The 20,546-nt window shown below is 42.3% G+C and overlaps 1 pseudogene; it reads left to right on the forward strand.

The window, feature by feature from the left end:
• Positions 1–18,267: 18,267 nt before the first annotated feature.
• LOC144338521 (cytochrome c oxidase subunit NDUFA4 pseudogene) lies at positions 18,268–19,224 on the forward strand (annotated as a pseudogene).
• The last annotated feature ends 1,322 nt before the right edge of the window (positions 19,225–20,546 follow it).

Consider the following 20,546-nt stretch of genomic DNA (forward strand, 5'->3'; position numbering starts at 1 on the left):
TGTGAGTGTGGCACACATTATGTACCTTCCCACAATCCCGATAGCTTAAGAGGGCTGTGGGCTGGCCCTGGTTGGGGGCCTGTCCCTAAGCCTGCTCTGTTTCACAGGTTGGAGCCAGCGTCTTCGTACAAGATGAACAGCTAGTACCTTTGGAGCTCCAGAGCTGCAGCCAAGCAGGTTCCCTCCGTATCCTCTTCAGCCAGGGCTTTCGCTCTTCTGCTGCATTTGCCCTCTTCCCAAAGCAATTTCAAATAAAGTCGTTCTCATATTCTGTGGTATGTGTGGTATGTGGTCTGCCCTCTGATTGTTGGGAGTGTTGGGGGGTGCGGGGTGTTGCTGTGTTCCCTGGCGCTTGAAGAGGAGTTCCCCTAGTGCTGTGTGGTGGGCCCACTCCCTGGGGGGCACCTGAGCTGGCATCTGAGCAGCAGCCCTGCACTCGGGCTTACCATAGTGCCCTGGGCCTAGGTGCTTTGGTGGCCCTGCCTGGCCACAGCAGCATTTCCTGCCTTTCCCCGGCACACCTTGCTCAGGGTCCCTTCTCTTCTCCTCCTACTTTGGGGTCTCACAGGTCCCCTTCTTCAGTGCTATTCTCCCTCTTCTTCAGCAGGAACTGATGTCCTCCTTCCAGAACCCCGGTCCCTCCCGCCTTTCCTCCTGCAATTCACTGTCACAGTTCTGCCCTGTCACTATCCTTTCCATCACGAACATCCTTGCTTTCCCCCGTGGCTTGATGCTGGAGGTCTTACCTGCACAGTTGCTTCTGTGCTGTTGAGCATGACAGAGCTCATCCTCCCGCTCAGGGGCTCAGTCCTCTTTCTGGAACCATTATGTCTCTCTGGTGCCACCACGCACGCAGTCAGGTCATCTGGGTCAGAAAACCACACGGCATCCTCAGTTTCACTCCTACCTCCCACCTTTGAACCTCAGTTACCAAATCCCATAGGTGTCTCTCCTTTGTTTAAGCAGCCAGGTGGAGGTAGAAGTCACATCCCGGTGGGTGGCTGATCAAAACGGAAGGCACAGGGAGCATGGACGAAAAGGGTGGGGTAGTCTCTTGATTGGAGGTGGGGACACTGAGTCTGTTCTAGTGCCTGCAGGCCAACCTGATGAAAACTGCCTGCCTGAAGCTACAAAGAAGGCGGCTTCCACATCCTTGGCATCCTGTAGGCGGCCAACAGCCTCTTCTGCAGCCGGCGGTCTCTATATCCTTGATTTGAAAATGGCCAGCTGCTTTCCAGGGCAAGTGTGGATGCTAGGCCTGGCTGTTCTTGGATGGTCCCTGTCAAATACTGTTCCACCATCCTCAAAGCCACAGGTTTTTGTAGATGTGATATTTCTGTGTATCTGCTCAGTCTTTCAGACCGCCTCTCGCAGTCGCATGCTATTTCCTCGAGCTCCCTGTTCTGCCTTCACCCTCCCTGACGGTTGGGATCACCTCCTTCCTTCAGCCAGAATCCCTAGCTGGATGGGCATGAGATTTGGACATAAATTCCGGTTCCAGTGAGGAGAAATGCAGATACCATTCAAGATTAGCATGTGTGCAGAGATGTCTGTGGTGGGTTTTTTGGGGGTTTTTTGTTTGCTTTTTTGATATGGAATCTCACCGTGTCACCCAGGCTGGAGTGCAATAGCACGATCTTGGCTCACTGCAACCTCTACCTTCCAGGTTCAATCAGTTCTCCTGCATCAGCTTTCCAAGTAACTGGGGACTACAGGCATGCACCACCATGCCTGGGTAGTTTTTTTTTTTTCTTTCTTTCTTTCTTTCTTTTTTTTTGGTGGATGTGGGGATTTCACCATGTTGGCTAGGCTGGTCTTGAACTCCTGACCTCAAGTGACCTGCCCGCCTCAGCCTTCCAGAGTGCTGGGATTAGAGGCGTGAGCCACCATGCTGAGTCCTGTGTTTCTCGTGTGTGTGTGTGTGTGTGTGTGCGTGCGTGCGTGCGCCTATGCACACACCTGCTAGGGAATCAAATTAATCAGGTGTGCTCTCCCTTGAGGGAGAAAGGGCTGATTCACAGAGTGGAGGCAGTGGTGAAGGATGTGTGAAGGCCTGAATGCACAAAAGCAGGGCTGCGATCTACCTTAAACAAGAGGTATTTTTCAATTCTAAAACCTAGGAGGGCATGGAGTGGGACAAACTCTTAGAAACAAACTCTGGCCTGCCAAACCACCACACCCACATGTCAATTAACCCTCTTGGGCAGAGCCACATGCCGATTTGATCACCTATTCTAAGAAAAAGAAATAAAAGGCAAACAAATTGGAAACTAAGAAGCTCAATTTTCTCTGCTTGCAGATGACATGATCCCACATAGAGAAAACCCTGATGTACACTGCACCAAAAAACAGTCAAAACCAATAAACAAAGTCAGCAAAGTTACAGAGTACAAAAGCAACATGTCAAAATCATTCACATTTCTATACCTGAACAAGAAGCTATCTGAAAAGACACCTGGGAAACCAACGTATTTAGAATACCAGGACAAGAACAAAACCCTTTGGAATACGTTTATCCGGGGAGGTGAAATGTGTGCACACTGAAACCAATCAAACACTGATGGAACACGCAGAAGACCAATAAATGGAGACACATCCCATGTTTGTGGACAGGAACACAGTTAACAAGTAGGTGCTACACAAAGCCGTTACAGGTTAAACGTGGTGAGTCCCTAGGAAAACGACAATGGTGCTTTTCACAGCACCAGCAGAAACAACCCTAAAATCCCTGCTTCTTGACTGTGAGCCTCTCTGCCCATGTTTCTATCGGGTGCTGGCTCTTCGTGTGGAACAGGCTTGCAGCTCCTCTGTGAGCCCGGTGCTTCTCATGCATCATGAAGCAGGCCATCACCAGACACTGAATTTGTGAACACATTTACCTTGAACTTCCCAGTCTGCAGAACTGTGGGAAATAAACATTTGTTCTTTAAGCCATCCAGTCTATGGTACTTTGTTATAGCAGCCTGAACTGACTAAGATACTAATCATCAGGGAAATACAAATGAGAACCACAATATCATCTCATGCCTGTTGGGATGGCCACTATTAAGAAAAAAAAAACCCAAAAACTGGAACTCCTGTACACTAGTGGGGATGTGAAATGGTGTACCCACTATTAAAAACAGTATGATAATTTCTCCAAAATTTAAACATGGAATTACCTAAATATGATCCATTAATCTGACTTCTGGGTATATATCAAGAATACCTGAAAAAGGATCTTGAATATATATTTGCACACCCATATTTATGGCAGCGTTATTCACAATAGCCAGGAGGTACAAACAACCTGACTCTCCATGAATGGATGCATGGATTTTTACAAGGTGGCATATACATTGAATGAAATATTATTTGGCCTTTAAAAAAGGAAAAGCCTGTCATACGATACAACATGAGTGAACCTTCAGGGCATTATGCTAAGTGAAAGAAGCTAGTCACCAAAGGAAAAATACTGTATGATTCTGTTTATATAAGGTACCTAGAATAATCAAACTTATATCAACAGAAAACAGAATGTTGTGTGCCAGCATATGAGTAGGGGAAGAGGAAATGGGGGACTATTTTATGGGTACATAGTTTCTGTTTGGGAAGATGAAACAACTTGTAGAGATAGATAGTTGTGATGGTTGCACAGCAATGGAGATGTAGTTAATATTATTAAACTGTATGCTTAACAATAGTGAAAATTGTAAACTTCTTTGTAACAAGAAAACAGATTTATTGATTTTAAGAGAAAAGACACTATTTTGTTTTGAAAAAGACAAGAAAGCTAGCCCGAGTACACATCTGAAATACTCAGAAAAAATCCTACTTATATCTTCAGTATGTTCCAATCATTTGTTTAAACAACACACTACAAGTTAATAAATATTTTTATAATTCTAAAAGTCTTGCAAGTATTGTACAATGCAAATCAGCCACAAACTGTTATTTAGCTCATGCCAATTATACAAGGATATGATTTACAAAAGATTTAGTGTTTCTCACAAAAATCACATCAGGAAATACATATTTACAAAACCAAATTTATTATTCAAAAAACAGTAACACTATTCAGTAAAAATGTGTTTAAATAATTAAAAAGTTTATTCAACTGTAGTCCAAAATTGGAAAAAAAAATCACATTATCGCACACATACTATCTCTACAAAAGTTGCTTACCACACTTATATAGTATATCCAGTCTATTGTAAAATATGTTCAACTATGTCCTAGTGTTACAATGTTTCTGTGCTTGCTCTGAGCCAATCTGATGCCTTGGGTGTTCCTGGACCTGCGTCTCAGAGGCCCAGCCTGGAGTTGAGGCCAAAGGAGCTAGTCTGGCACTGGGCAAGCCGGGAGCCTTTAATCCTTGGGGGCTGACGTGGAAGCTAGCTATGCAGGTGCTGGCCTGGTCCTTGAGGTCACAGGGGTCAGCCTGGACCTGGAGTGGGTACAGAGGCTAGGTCTATGTATGCCAGCCTGAAGTCTGAAACTACAGACACCAGCCTATCATCGAAGAAGACCGGGTCCGGGGTAGGTACGCGTTGTCCCGACACTGGAGGATCTGGAAGCTGGGTCTACAAGTCCAGGCCTGAAGTCTGGGGTGGTGGGGACTGGTCTGGAGGTAATGTCTGCATGTGCCAGCCTGGAGTCTGGGGTTCTGGAGGCTGACCTGGAGTCTGAGGCTGCAGGGCCACCCTGGTGACTCGGCAGTCCTGGCGGCCATGGGTGCCAGCCCAGAGCCTGGGGCTGTGAGGCTAGCCTGGCCCCAACGCGGGCCTGGAGGCTTGGTTCATGGATGCACCCAGAGTCTAGGGCTGAAGGGAGCAGCCTGACCACGGAGTCAGTCTGGAGCCTGGGACAATCAGGGCCTGCCTGGTGATGAGGTGGGCCTGGAGCCTGAGTCTGTGCAGGCTGGACGGGCACTGTGTTGGAGCTGAAGACAGTGTGCACCGGTGACCTGGAGTCTGGGACTGGCACTGGGTTGGAGCTGAAGACAGTATGCAGAGGTGACCTGGTGCCTGGGACTGCAAGGGCAAGCCTAGAACCTGAGTCTGTGGGGGCCAGCCTATGCTAAATTGATTTTCAACAAGAGTTCCAAGGCCATTCAATGGGGAAATAATCATTTCTTAAACAAATGGTGTTAGGACTACTTGTTATCCACATGCCAAAGAATGAAGTTGGACCCCTACCTCATACCCTATACCATATACCAAAATTAACTCAAAATATATCAAAAACCTAAATGTAAGAGTTAAAAATATAAAACTATTAGAACAAAGGATAGGGATAAATCATGACTTTGTATTTGGCATTCGATTCTTAGAATGTGACAACAAAAGCACAGGCAACGAAAGTAAAAAGATAAATGGGACTTCATTGAAATTGTAAACTTTTTTGCATCAATGGACATTATCAAAAAGTGAAAAGATAACAGAATGGTAGAAAAAACTTTGCCAATCATATATATAATAGTTTGCTATCCAGAATATGTCAAAACTTACTAAAAAACCCAACAACAAAAGACAACCCCAGTTTTGAAATAAGCAAAAGCTTTGAATGGACATGTCTCCAACGAAGATACACAAATAGCCAAGAAATGCATGTAAAGATACTCAACATCATTAGCTACTAGGAAAATGCAAATCAAAACAATAAGGTACTATTTCACATCTACCAGGATGGCTATACTTCTTTCAAGATAGAAAATAATTGTTGAATAGGATGTGGAGAAATTAGAACTTTCATACATGGCTGCTGGGAAAGTAAAATAATTCAGCCACTGTGGAAAACACTTTGGTGGTTCCTAAAAGTTAAACATACAATTACCATGTGAATTGGGAATTACACTCGTAGGTATATAGTCAAAAGAAATGAAAACAGGCCAGGTGCGGTGGCTCACACTTGTAATCCCAGCACTTTGGGAGGCCGAGGCGGGCAGATCACCTGAGGTCAGGAGTTCAAGACCAGACTGGCCAACCTGGTGAAACCCCTTCTCTACAAAATACAAAAATTAGCCAGGCATAATGGCAGGTGCCTGTAATCCCAGCTACTTGGGAGGCTGAGGTGGGAGAATTGCTTGACCTGGGAGGCGGAGATTGCAGTAAACTGAGATCCCACAATTGCACTCCAGCCTGGGCAACAGAATGAGACTCCATCTCAAAAAAAAAAAAAAAAAAAAAAAAGCAGGGACTGGCAAGATGGCCAAATAGGAACAGCTCCAGTCTGCAGCTCCCAGCAAGATCAACACAGAAGGCAGGTGATTTCTGCATTTCCAACTGAGGTACCCAGCTCATCTCACTGGGACTGATTAGACAGTGGGTGCAGCCCACGGAGGGTGAGCTGAAGCAGGGTGGGCCATCACCTTACCCAGGAAGCTCAAGGGGTTGGGGAACTCCCTCCCCTAGCCAAGGGAAGCCATGAGGGACTGTGTTGTGAGGAACAGTGCACTCCGGCCCAGATACTACACTTTTCCCATTGTCTTTGCAACCCTCCCCAGGAGATTCCTTCAGGTGCCTATGCCACCAGGGCCCTGGGTTTTAAGCACAAAACTGGGCAGCCATTTGGGCAGACACCGAGCTAGCTTCAGGAGCTTTTTTTCATACCCCAGAGGCACCTGGAATGCCAGCGAGACAGAACTGTTCACTCCCCTGGAAAGAGGGCTAAAGCCAGGGAGCCAAGTGGTCTAGCTCAGTGGATCCCACCTCCACGGAGCCCAGCAAGCTAAGATCCACTAGCTTGAAATTCTCACTGCCAGCACAGCAGTCTGAAGTTGACTTGGGATGCTCAAGCTTGATGAGGGGAGGGGCGTCTGCCATTACTAAGGCTTGAGTAGGCAGTTTTCCCCTAACAGTGTAAATAAAATCCCCAGGAAGTTCAAACTGGGCACAGCCCACTGCAGCTCCACAAAGCCACTGTAGCAAGACTGCCTCTCTAGATTCCTCCTTTCTGGGCAGGGCATCTCTGAAAGAAAGGCAGCAGCCCCAGTCAGGTGCTTATAGATAAAACTCCCATCTCCCTGGGACAGAGCATGTGGGGGAAGGGGCAGCTGGGGGCACAGCCTCAGTAGACTTAAATGTTCCTGCCTGCCAGCTCTGAGGAGAGCAGCAGATCTCCCATCACAGCATTCAAGCTCTGTTAAGGGATAGACTGCCTCTTCAAGTGGGTCCCTGACCCTTGTGCCTCCCGACTGGGAGACACCTCCCAGCAGGGGTTGACAGACACCTCATACAGGAGAGCTCTGGCTGGCATCTGGTGGGTGCTCTTCTGGGATGAAGCTTCCAGAGGAAGGAACATGCAGCAATGTCTGCTGTTCCGCAGCCTCCACTGGTGATACCCAGGCAAACAGGGTCTGGAGTGGACCCCCAGTAAATGCCAGCCAACCTGCAGCAGAGGACCTTGACTATGAGAAGGAAAACTTACAGACAGAAAGGAATAGCATCAACATCAACAAAAAGGACATCCACACAGAAACCCCATCTGAAGGTCACCAACATCAAAGACCAAAGGTAGATAAATCCATGAAGATGAGGAAAAACCAGTGCAAAAAGGCTGAAAATTCCAAAAACCGGAACACCTCTTCTCTTCCAAATGATCACAATTCCTCACCAGCAAGGGAACAAAACCAAATGGAGAATGGGTTTGACAAATTGACAGGGTAGGCTTCAGAAGGTGGGTAATAACAACCTCCTCCAAGCTAAAGGAGCATGTTCTAACCCAATGCAAGGAAGCTAAGAACCTTGAAAAAAGGTTAGAAGAATTGCTAACTAGAAAAAGCAGTTTAGAGAAGAACATAAATGACCTGATGGAGCTAAAAAACACAACACGAGAACTTCAGGAAGCATACACAACTGTCAATAGCCAAATCGATCAAGTAGAAGAAAGGATATCAGAGATTGAAGATCAACTTAATGAAATAAAGCATGAAGACAAGATTAGAGAAAAAAAGAATGAAAAGGAATGAACAAGGCCTCCAAGAAATATGGGACTATGTGAAAAGGCCAAACCTACATTTGATTGGTTTACCTGAAAGTGACAGGGAGAATGGAACCAAGTTGGAAAACACTCTTCACGATATTATCCAGGAGAACTTTCCCAACATAGCAAGATGGGCCAACATTCAAATTCAGGAAATACAGAGAACACCACAAAGATACTTCTCGAGAAGAGCAACCCCAAGACACATAGTCGTCAGATTCAACAAGGTTGAAATGAAGGAAAAAATGTTAAGGGCCGTCAGAGAAAGGTAGGGTTACCCACAAAGGGAAGCCCATCAGACTAACACCAGATCTCTCTGCAGAAACCCTACAAGCCAGAAGAGAGTGGGGGCCAATATTCAACATTCTTAAAGAAAAGAATTTTCAACCCAGAATTTCATATCCAGCCAAAGTAAACTTCATAAGTGAAGGAGAAATAAAATCCCTTACGACAAACAAATGCTGAGAGATTTTGTCATCACCAAGCCTGCCTTACAAGAGTTCCTGAAGGAATCAATAAACATGGAAAGGAAAAACTGGTACCAGCCACTGCAAAAACATATCAAATTGACACTATGAAGACCATTGACACTATGAAAAAACTGCATCAACTAATGGGCAAAATAACCAGCTAACATCATAATGACAGGATCAAATTCACACATAACAATATTAACCTTGAAAGTAAATGGACTAAATGCTCCAATTAAAAGACACAGATTGGCAAATTGGATAAAGAGTCAAGATCTGTTGGTGTGCTGTATTCAGGAGACCCATCTCACATGCAAAGACACATATAGGGTCAAAATAAAGGGATGGAGGAGTATTTATCAAGCAAATGGAAAGCAAAAAAAAAAAAAAAAAAAAAAAAAAAAGGAGGGGTTGCAATCCTAGTCTCTGACAAAACAGACTTTAAACCAACAGAGATCCAAAAAGACAAAGAAGGGCATTACATAATTGTTAAGGGATCAATTCAACAGAAAGTGCTAACTATCCTAAATATATAGGCACCCAATACAGGAGCACCCAGATTCATAAAGCAAGTTCTTAGAGACCTACAAAGAGACTTAGACTCCCACACAATAATAGTGGGAGACTTTAACACCCCACTGTCAATATTAGGCAGATCAACGAGACAGAAAATTAAGAAGGATATTCAGGACTTGAACTCAGCTCTGCACCAAGCGGACCTAATAGATATCGACAGAATTCTCCACCACAAATCAACAGAATACACATTCTTCTCAGCACCACATCACATTTATTCTAAAATTGACAACATAATTGGAAGTAAAACACTGCTCAGCGAATGCGAAAGAACAGAAATTGTAACAAACAGTCTCTCAGACCACAGTGCAATCACATTAGAATTCAAGATTAAGAAACTCACTCAAAACTGCGCAACTGCATGGAAACTAAACAACCTGCTCCTGAATGACTACTGGGTAAATAACAAAATGAAGACAGAAATAAATGAGTTCTTTGAAACCAATAAGAACAAAGACACAAGGTACCAGAATCTTTGGGATACAGGTAAAGCAGTGTTTAGAGTGAAATTTAAAGCACTAAATGCCCACGGGAGAAAGTGGGAAAGATCTAAAATAGACATCCTAACATCACAATTAAAAGAACTAGAGAGGCAAGAGCAAACAAATTCAAAAGCTAGCAGAGGGCAAGAAATAACTAAGATCAGAGCAGAACTGAAGGAGATAGAGACACAAAAAAACCTTCAAAAAAAATCAATGAATCCAGGAGCTGGTTTCTTGAAAAGATCAACAAAATACATAGACCACTAGCTAGACTAAGACAGAAGAAAAGAGAGAAGAATCAAATAGATACAATAAAAGATGATAAAGGGGATATCACCACTGATCCCACAGAAATACAAACTACCATCAGAGAAGACTATAAACACCTCTATGCAAATAAACTAGAAAATCTAGAAGAAATGGATAAATTCTTGGACACATACACCCTCCCAAGACTAAACCAGGAAGAAGTCGTATCCCTAAATAGACCAATAACAAGTTCTGAAAATAAGGCAGTAATTAATAGCCTGCCAACCAACAAAAGTCCAAGACCAGAAGGATTCACAGCCAAATTCTACCAGAGGTACAAAGAGGAGTTGGTACCATTCCTTCTGAAACTATTCCAAACAACAGAAAAAGAAGGAATCCTCCCTGACTCATTTTATGAGGCTACCATCATCCTGATACCAAAATCTGGTAGAGACACAACAAAAAGAGAAAACTTCAGGCCAATATTCCTGATGAACATCAATGTGAAAATCCTCAGTAAAATACTGGCAAATCGAATCCAGCAGCACATCAAAAAGCTTATCCACCACGATCAAGTCAGCTTCATCCCTTGGATGCAAGGCTGGTTCAACATACACAAATCAATAAATGTAATCCATCACATAAACAGAACCAATGACAAAAACCACATGATTATCTCAATAGATGCGGAAAAGGCCTTTGACAAAATTCAACACCCCTTCATGCTAAAATCTCTCAGTAAACTAGGTATTGATGGAACATATCTCAAAATAATAAAAGCTATTTATGACAAACCCACAGCCTATATCATACTGAATGGGCAAAAGCTGGAAGCATTCCCTTTGAAAACTGGCACAAGACAAGGATGCCCTCTCTCACCACTCCTATTTACCATAGTATTGGACGTTCTGGCCAGGGCAATCCTGCAAGAGAAAGAAATAAATTGTATTCAAACAGGAAGAGAAGAAGTCAAGTTGTCGCTGTTTGCAGATTACATGATTGTATATTTAGAAAAATCCCGTCGTCTCAGCCCCAAATCTCCTTAAGGTGATAAGCAACTTCAGCAAAGTCTCAGGATACAAAATCAATGTGCAAAATCACAAGCATTCCTATACACCAATAATAGACAAACAGAGAGACAAATCATGAGTGAACTCCCATTCACAAATGCTACAAAGAGAATAAAATACCTAGGAATACAACTTGAAAGTGATGTGAAGGACTATTGCAGGATCTGGCCAGGAGCCTGCAATGCAACGGGGCTCTCTCTTTGTTCCCAGGCGGATCAGCAGGTCAAGTAAAATAGACACACACAAGACAGTGAAAGCTGGGTCCAGGGGGATCATCGCCTTCTGGTCCCATGGTGCCAACAAAGCACTGGATATGCCAGCATTTATTATTAAGTTTAGTAAGGGCGGGGGTAGGTTAGTGAGGGATTTAGGGTCATTTGATTATGAGGTGAGATGGTCACATGGGGATGAAATAATTCTTTAACATAACATCTGTATGCAGAAGTATACAATATAGTGTATGCATCAGTTATTTCTAACAGAGCCTTAAAACAGGAACACAGTCTGTCCATAACCTATGATTAGCAAGATATGAATCAGCGGCAACAGTTGCAGCAAAAGCTGGTTACAAACAATTCACAGAAACAGGACGTGAAGTTAGACCACTGGTTAGACCAGAATTTCTCAGAAGGGAGTGTGCCTTAACCCTAAAGAGGCCTAGAAGAGCCACGGCAAGATGAGGGCGTTTATAGCCCTACCTTCTCGATATGGACAGGCGCCCCCCATGTGTCCATTTATAGGTTCTCCATGAGGGTCGTATTCCATTCCCAGAGCTATGAACATCTACTTTTCTAGGATAGGAATCTTGGTAATGTGAAACCTCCCTGACCGCACGTCCATTCATAGACTCTCTGCAAGGGGAAGCACATCAACCTGGCATTGTCTTTACACAATCCTGCATGCAATTTTGTATTTACAATAATCAGGAGCATTTCATCTTTTATTCCGTAGCAATAGTTTCGGGGGTCTCCCTACATAGGACCTCTTCAAGGAGAACTACAAACCACTGCTCAAGGAAATAAGAGAGGACACAAACAAATTTTAAAACATTCCATCCTCATGGATAGGAAGAATCAATATCGTGAAAATGGCTATGCTGCCCAAACTAATTTATAGATTTTATGCTATCCCCAACAAGCTACCAGTGCCTTTTTTTCACAGAATTAGATAAAACTACTTTAAATTTCATATGGAACCAAAAAAGAGCCCGTATAGCCAAGACAATCCTAAGCCAAAAGAACAAAACTGGAGGCATCACGCTACCTGACTTCAAACTCTACTACGAGGCTACAGTAACCAAAACAGCATGGTACTGGTACCAGTATATCTATCTATATATCTATCTATCTATCTATCTATCTATCTATCTATCTATCTATCTATCTAGATATAGATAGATAGATATCAATGGAACAAAACAGAGGCCTCAGAAATAATGCCATACATCTACAACCATCTGATCTTTGACAAACCTGACAAAAACAAGCAATGAGGAAGCAATTCCCTATTTACTAAATGGTGTTGGGAAAACTGGCTAGCCATATGCGGAAAACTGAAACTGGACCCCCTTTCCTTGCACCTTATACAAAAATTAACTCAAGATGGATTAAAGACTTAAATGTAAGACCTAAAACTATAAAAACCCTAGAAGAAAACATAGGCAATACAATTCAGGACATAGGCATGGGCAAAGACTTCATGACTAAAACACTAAAAGCAATGGCAACAAAAGCCAAAATTGACAAGTGGGATCTAATTAAACGAAAGAGCTTCTGCACAGCAAAAGAAACTATCATCAGAGTGAACAGGCAACCTACAGAATGGGAGAAAATTTTTGCAATCTGTCCATCTGACAAAGGGCTAATATCCAGAATCTACAAAGAACTTAAACAAATTTACAAGAAAAAAAAACAAACAACCCTATAAAAAATTGGGCAAAGATATGAACAGACACTTCTCAAAGAAGACATTTATGTGGCCAACAAACATATGAAAAAAAGCTCATCATCACTGGTCATCAGAGAAATGCAAATGAAAACTACAATGAGATACCATCTCATGCCAGTTAAAATGACGAACATTAAAAAGTCAGGTAAAAAAAAATGCTGGAGAGGATGTGGAGAAATAGGAATGCTTTTACACTGTTGGTGGGAGTGTAAATTAGTCCAACCATTGCAGAAGACAGTGTGGTGATTCCTCAAGGATCTAGAACCAGAAATACCATTTGACCCAGCAATCCCATTACTGGGTATATAACCAAGGGATTATAAATCATTCTACTACAAAGACATATGCACACATATGTTTATTGAAGCACTGTTTGCAGTAGCAAAGACTTGGAACCAACCCAAATGGCCATCAATGATAGACTGGATAAAGAAAATGGGGCACATATACACCATGGAATACTATGCAGCCATAAAAAGGATGAGTTTACATCCTTTGCAGGGACACGGATGAAGCTGGAAATCATCATTCTCAGCAAACTAACACAGGAACAGAAAAGCAGACATCACACGTTCTCACTCATAAGTGGGAGTTGAACAATGAGAACACATGGACACAGGGAGTGAAACATCACACAGCAGGGCCTGTTTCTGGAATCTCTATATATTTCCCTGGCTTATATCTACCCCATTGCTAATAACACACTTGTCTTAATTAGTGTAGTATTCTGACGAGTCTTAAAAGTGGGTTTTGGCATGGACACAGGGAGGGGAACATCACACACCGGGGCCTGTTGGGGGGTGGGGGGCTGGGGGAGGGATAGCATCAGGAGAAATACCTAATGTAAATGATGAGTTGATGGGTGCAGCAAACTAACACGGCACATGTATACCTATGTAACAAACCTGCACGTTTTGCACATGTACCCCAGAACTTAAAGTATAATAATAATAATAATAAAGTGGATTTGGGGAGGCCAAACCAGGAGGACAACTTGAGTTCAGGAACTGAAGACCAGCCTGGGCAATGTAGTGAGACCTGTGAAACATGTGAGACCACATCTCTACAAGAAAATAAAAAACTTAGGTGTGGTGGTGCACACCTTTAGTCCTAGCTACTCAGAAGGCTGAGGCGGGAAGATCACTTAAGCCTGGGAGTTAAATGCTGCAGTGAGCCAAGATTTTGTCACTGCACTCCAGCCTGGGCAACAGAATGAGACTCTGTCAAAAAAGAAAGAGAGAGAGAGAGAGAGACAGAAAGAGAGAGACAGAGAGATGGGGGGGGAGAGAGAGAGAGAGACAGAGAGAGAGAGACAGAGAGACGGGGGGGGGAGAGAGAGAGAGGGAGAGAGAGAGAGAGACAGAGAGAGAGAGTGGGGGAGAGAGAGAGAGAGAGAGAAAGAAGGAAAGAAAAAGAAAGAAAGAAAGAAAGAAAGAAAAAGAAAGGAAGGAAGGAAGAAAGGAAGGAAGGAAGAAAGGAAGGAAGAAAGAAAGGAAGAAAGGAAGGAAGGAAAAGAAAAAGAACAGAAGTAGGTAAAGTGATTCCTCCAACTTTATTCTTTTTAAAATTGTTTTAATGATTGTAGTTCTTTTGATTTTCAGTATAAATTACAGAATCATGTTGTGCATGTCTACAAAAAATCTTACTGTCAGTTTAATTATACTGCGTTATATCTATAGATGAATACAAGGAGAACTCATATATTTATTGAGTGTTCCCATTCATAAACAAAGGATACTCATGTTTATTCCCTTTATTTAGGCCTTCCTGGATTTTTTATTAGCATTGTGTAGTTTTCAGGACTTAGAATTTCTCTGATTCATACCTAGGTTTTTCATTTTTGGAGCTATTGCAAATGACACTGGTTTTTAAATGCTTTGTTTCCATTTATATACTTACTGTATATACAAATAAAACTGATTTTTGTGTATTGAGCATATATGCTTTACCTTTCGTAAAGTCACTTGTTATTTCTTGGAATTTTTTTGTAGATTCCATGGGATTCTCTGCATAGATAATAATGTCATCTGTGAATATCAGGCAGTTTTGTTTCTTCTTTTCCTCTCCGAATGTCTTTTATTTCTATTTCCTGAATTATTACAGTAGGAAGGACTTCTAAGTATGATATTGAATAGAAGTGGCAAGAGTACACAACCTTGTGTTGTTTTTTTTTTTTTCCTTGTGTTGTTCATGAACATAGGAGGAAAACATTCAGTTGTTTACTCTTAACTATGATATTAGCTGTGGGTTTTCTTGTAGATTCCCTTTATCAAGTTGAGGAAGTTCTTTTCCATTCTTAGTTTGGTGAGAGTTTATGTCCTGAATAGATGTTGAATTTTGCTAAAGGCTTTTTATACATCAATTAATATGACCATATCTTTCTTTCTTTTATTGACCATTAATATAATGGAATCAATTGATTGTTTTTTAACATTGAAAAACCCTGCATTCCTGAAATAAGCCTCACATGGTTGAGCGATGTTTTTCTTTTTAGACATTGCTGGATTCAGTTTGCTAATATTTTGTGATGATTTTCACATTTATGTTAATGAGAGTTGGTGGTCTGTTGTTTCTTGCTTGCTTCTTTTATACTGTCATTGGCTGGTTTTGGTATCAGGGTAATCCTGACCTCGTAAAATGTGTTGACAAGTAGTTCTTCCTGTTCTATTTTTGGGAAGAGATATTGTAGAGTTCGTATTAATTCTTCTTTGAATGTTTGGTGAAATTTGCCAGTGAAGCCATCGGGGCTCGGAATATCTTTTTTGGAAGGTGTTTAACTATGAATTCCATTTCTTTCTATATAGAATTTTTTTTGTAGAGATAGGGTCTCACTTTGCTGCCCAGGCTGGTCTTGGTCTTCTGAGCTCAGACAATCCTCCCACCTTGGCCTCCCAAAGTTCAATGTCTTTACAGGACTATTCAAGTTATTTTATATTGGGTGAGTTTTGATAATTTGTGTTTTTAAAAGAATTAGTCCATTCAACAACAATTCAAGTTGTTGAATTACATGCATTGAGTTGTTTGTAGTGTTGGGTTGGTGCAGAAGTTTTTGCTGTTAAAAGTAATGACGGGCCAGGTGCGGTGGCTTATGCTTGTAATGCCAGCACTTTGGGAGGCCAAGGTGGGCAGATCACCTGACGTCAGAAGTTCCAGACCAGCCTGGCCAACATGGTGAAACCCCGTCTCTACTAAAAGCACACACAAAAAAATCCAGACGTGGTGGGGGGTGCCTGTAATCCCAGCTACTCGGGAGGCTGAGGCAGGAGAATCGCTTGAACCTGGGAGGCGGGCGTTGCAGTGAGCCGAGATTCAGCCATTGCCCTCCAGCCTAGGCAACAAGAAAGAAACTCTGTCAAAAAAAAAAAAAAAAGGTAACGGCAAAATCTGCAATTACTTTTGCACCAACTTACTACCATTTTTCCCTCTACTGGGACATTGCTAGTCTGTGTTGTGTTGCTGTAACAGAATACCTGAGACTGGGTAATTTAAAAATAAAAGAGGTTTACTTAGCTCATGATTCAGCAAGCTGGGAAGTAAAGGAAGCATGGCAAAAGTAACTGCTCAGCTTCTGGTGACAGCCACCTCCTAGGCCAAAGGGGAAGCAGACATGTGCAAAGAGGGAAAACCCGAGGGGCATGCTGGCTTTATAACAAACCCACCATTGTGGGCACTAATCCAGTCTCACCAGAGCCAGTACTCACTCACTACCTCGAGAACGGCAGCAAGCTGTTCATGAGGGTTCTGTCTCCATGACCCAAACACCTCCCACAAGGTCCCACCTCCCAACACCACCACACTGGGGATCCAATTTCCACATGACTTTTGGCGGGGACAGACCAATCGTATCCAAACCATAGCAGTATATTTCTATCCCAATAAGATGAATTTTTTCTATAATGTGCATTTTTCTGTGCACTTAATGTATAATAAAGAATTTGCCTGGACTTTGTCCCTGAGTCCTGGGAGATAACCTCTAATCCCTTGCAATTTCCCAAGAGATAGGTGCGGCTTTGTTATTCCTGGTGGGCCCCATGGACCACGCTTCATGGTTTATGCTAATGAGGTGAATCATGGTAGGCCCCTAGATAGTTTATGTAATGAGATGACTCTGAATGGAGGTTGGCCATACTAGAAAGACCAACCACATGACTAGAGGGTTGGGTCATTGAACTATGCAGTATCAGCCCAATCATCAGAGAGAGAGAGAGCAAGGCTGTAGACTGAGTGCAACCAGATGGCCAACTAAGTGATGGTCAACACAGAGGGTTTATCTGAATTATCTAGTCTGCCATTACCAGAAGGAGAAGACGTTGGGTTTATTCCAATCTCAGTGATCACTCCTCAATCTTCCTTACTGGTTCCTCATCTTCTCTCAAAATTCTCTTTTTGGGGATGGAGGCTGTTGAAAATGTTCTCTATTTTGATATGCATGGTGGTTACATGGGTGTAGAACTGTGTTAAGATTGTACCCTTAGGTTTCTGTGATTTTCTGTATGTATGTTATACCTCATTTTTTTAATTTTTCATCTTTTAATTTTTTTTTTTTGAGACAGAGTTTTACTTTTGTTACCCAGGCTGGAGTGCAATGGCATGATCTCAGCTCATTGTAAACTCTGCCTCCTGAGTTGAAACGATTCTTCTGCCTCAGTCTCCTGGGTAACTGAGATTGCAGGCACCTGCCACCACACTTGGCTGATTTTTGTATTTTAGTAGAGACAGGATTTCACCACGTTGGCCAGGCTGGTCTCGAACTCCTGACTTCAGGTGATCCACCCACCTTGGCCACCCATACTTCTAGGATTACAAGTGTGACCCCCCTCTCCTGACCTGTTCTACATCAATTTTAAAATATATCATATAAAAGTGGAAATACATGGTACAAGCTGGAAGAAGATATTTATCCTACATGCAATTGACAAAAGGCTGGTATCAAGAATATATTTTGACAACTCCTAGAAATCAATAAGGAAAGGCAAACAGTTGGGTAGGAAAGTTGACAAAGATTATGAACAGGAATTCCATAGAAGAAGGAAACTATGTGGCCAATAAACACGTGAAGATATGCTCAGCTCATCAGTAGTCAGGGAAATGCTAAACATGACTACAACATAAATCTTATACTCATTTGATTGGCAAAGATTTAGAAACCTAGCAACATCAAAGGTTAGAGAGGATGCAGAGCAGTGGGATCTCACACAGCTTGCCACATGTTGGGAATATAAATGAACACAACCGGTTTGGAAAACAATGTGTCATCAGTACATAAAGTTGAACATTCACAACTCAGCAATTCTTCTCAATGTCCACTGGAGAAGAATTTCACAGCAGTTCTGGCCACAGTAGCAAAAACCTGGTCACACTACAAATGCTCACGAACAAGAGAATGACTAGATAAACTGTGACAAATCCACACCATGATATATTATGTAGCAAGGCAAATGGGGGAACTGCAGTTTTATGCTCAACAATGGATAAATGTTAGTTTGAGAAAAGCAATTCCCACAGGACCACATGCGGTATGATATCCTTTTTATAAAACTCAATATCAAGCAAAACTGAAGAGGATAATGGTTGGGCACAGTGACTCACGCCTGTAATCCCAGCACTTTGGGAGGCAGATTCAGATGGAGGGCTTGAGTCCAGGAGTTTGAGATCAGCCTGGGCAACATGGCTAAACCCTGTCTCTACAAAAAAATTGGCCAGGTGTCACGGCGCGCTCTTGTAGTCCCAGTTACTCAGGAGGCTGAGGTGGGAGAATCACCTGAGCCAGGGAGGTCGAGGCTACAGTGAGCCAAAATCATACCACTGCACTCCATACTGAACAATCAGAGTGAGACCCTGCCTCAAAAAAGAAAACAAGAGTATATACTTATTTGCAACAAAAATCAAAAGAATGCCAACTACACAATTCAGGTTAGGGTTGCTTCTGGTGGGAGTGAAGGGTCATGAGGATGCAGTGAGGGGGAGCTTAGAGGTGGATATAAGTAAGTTACTAGTAATAGTCTAGCTCTTGGATTGGGTAATAGGCAAATGGGGGCACCTAGCATTGTAAAATAAATAAACAAATAGGGCCTCACATCAGTAACGAGTAGCATGTTATGAAACAAGGAGTATTATTAACTCTTCTGTTTTACCTAAGTCTCCTCCAAAAATCAAACACTGCATTAGACTACTTAGACCCGGGCCTGAAATATTTTTCTTCTCTCCTTCCAGGCTACACACAAGCTCCACCATTGGTCAGGCCAGAATGCATTCGAGTTTGACATCCCTCTCTTTGTATGTATTTGAGCAGGAGGCACTAGAGCAGGTCTGCATGTCTTTCATCTGGCACTGTTTAACCCAGATGCTAGTTGGGACAGAAAGAATCCCACAGAACCCTGAAATAAACTGGGACCCAGTGATCAATACAAGTTCTACTCGGTGAATGTAGATTAGAGCAAACTGAAGAAAAAATGTCCAGACTTCTAAATGAAATGTTTCCCTACAAAACAGCTTAGAGTGAAGGTCTTCCAGAGGCCCTTTGCACAATTTTCCACTTAATTAGGTAATATTTCTCCTCTAAGTGCACAAAATCATGTTACTGTATCGTGTTGGGTTTTAACACTGATCAGTAAATATGTTTATCCATTTTTTATGAAGAAGATGACAAAGTTACAGATGAACAGCCAGATGAAAGAGATGTATAGGGCACAGTATGTGAGAAGGGGCATGGAGCTTCCATGCCCTCTCTAGGTGCACCTCCCTCCAGGAACCTCCATGTGTTCAGCTATGCGGAAGTTCTCTTCTCCCCAAATTCTTACAAATAGAGAGCCCCAGGGCTCAATCCTTGGTCTGATTCTTTTCTTTCACTACACTCTTGCCATAGCTGATGGAAGACCCTGGTTTTAATACTACCTGTATCAGGAACAAGACACCACTTCTATGCCACATAATACTGAAAAATTTAGCCAATAAACTTAGGCAAGAGAAAAAATTGAAAATCACACAAATCAGAAAATAACAAGTTTACTGGGAGTGGTGGCTCATGCCTGTAATCCTAACACTTCGGGAGTCTGAAGCAGGTGGATCACATGAGGCCAAGAGGTCGAGACCAGCCTGGGCAACATGGAGAAACCCTGTCTCTACCAAAAATACAAAAGTTAGTCGGGCATGCTGGCGTGTGCCTGTAGTCCCAGTGTCTTGGGGGGCTAGAGCATGAGAATCATTTGAATCCAGGAAACTGAGGCTGCAGTGAGTCGAGATCAAACCACTGCACTCCAGCCTGGGTGAGAAAGTGAGACCCTATCTCAAAAAAGAAAAGAAATAAAATAAGAAATTAAATTACCTCTGCCTGCAGATGACATGATTTTATACACATAAAATCTTAAAATATTTTACAAAAAACCTTAAAATTCAAATGAATTTTAAGGAAAGTTGCAAAATACAAAATCAACATACACAAATCAGTAGCTACCTGAAAAAGAAATCAAGGAAACAATCCCATTTACGATAGCTCTCAAAAATAACATAAACTACTTAGGAATAAATTCAATCAAGGAGGTGAAAGATCTGTACACTGAAAACTGTAAAATACTGATGAAAGAAATCAAGGAAGCCATAAATAAATGGAAAGCTATCCCATGATTATGGATTGGAAGAAACAATATTGTTTAAATGTCCAATATTTAAACAATATTGTTTAAACTCAAAGCAATCAACAGACTCAATGCAATCCCTATCAAAATTCCAATGCTATTTTTACATACATAGAAAAAGCAATCCTAAAATTCGCGTCAAACCACAAAAGACTC

This window comes from Macaca mulatta, chromosome X (assembly GCF_049350105.2).
Source record: "Macaca mulatta isolate MMU2019108-1 chromosome X, T2T-MMU8v2.0, whole genome shotgun sequence".
Classification (NCBI taxonomy): domain Eukaryota; kingdom Metazoa; phylum Chordata; class Mammalia; order Primates; family Cercopithecidae; genus Macaca; species Macaca mulatta.